The sequence below is a fragment of the Vulpes lagopus genome, chromosome 8 (assembly GCF_018345385.1).
Source record: "Vulpes lagopus strain Blue_001 chromosome 8, ASM1834538v1, whole genome shotgun sequence".
Taxonomy (NCBI): domain Eukaryota; kingdom Metazoa; phylum Chordata; class Mammalia; order Carnivora; family Canidae; genus Vulpes; species Vulpes lagopus.
Genome location: NC_054831.1, coordinates 108,004,720 through 108,005,441, shown reverse-complemented (window position 1 = coordinate 108,005,441; position 722 = coordinate 108,004,720).

Below are 722 nucleotides of genomic sequence, written 5' to 3'. Positions count from 1 at the left end.
GGTTTGTGTTGGCAGTTTCCATCTGGGCCCCAACAGGGTGTCCAGGACCTCAGAGGGAGACAGCAGTGATGCAGGAAAGGCTTGAAGCTGGCAGCCAGGAGACCTGGGTTCTGGTCCTTGTGTGGCCTACTGCTCATGGGTGGGTATGGCAGCTCTGCCTCACTGGGCCCATGCTTCCCTTCCGGAAGTGTGGGTGACAGTGGCCTTCCCCTTCACCATGAGCTCTCTTGGCTGCTATTTTCTGTCACTAATCTTTTCAGTGATCTGTTCTTTAGCATTAATAATTTCCTCTATACACTGGCTGGGCTCCCTTTGCAAGTCTGGTTAACTCTGTTGTCATAGTGTTCTTGGGCTGTTATAACAGGATACCAGAGATGGGGCAACCTCACGTGTTTCTCACAGTCCTGGAGGCTGGGAAGTCCAGGATCAAGGTGCCAGCCAGATCAGTTCCTGGCAAAGTCTAACTTGCCACCTTTTCTCTGTGTTTGAACAGGGCAGAGAGAGAGAACTACAATGTCTCCTCCTGTTCTTACAAGGGCACTATTCCTACCCTCCTGGCCTCCCAAAGACTCCCATCTCCAAATACCACACTGGGTGCTAGGCTTCAGCATTTGAGAGGGGCACAATTTAGTTCAGAGCTTTTATCTTCTGCATTATGTCCAACCTAAGTTGACTGGGTATTGATGGGGGGGGGCGGGGGGGAGTCACCAGCTAATAGGTGT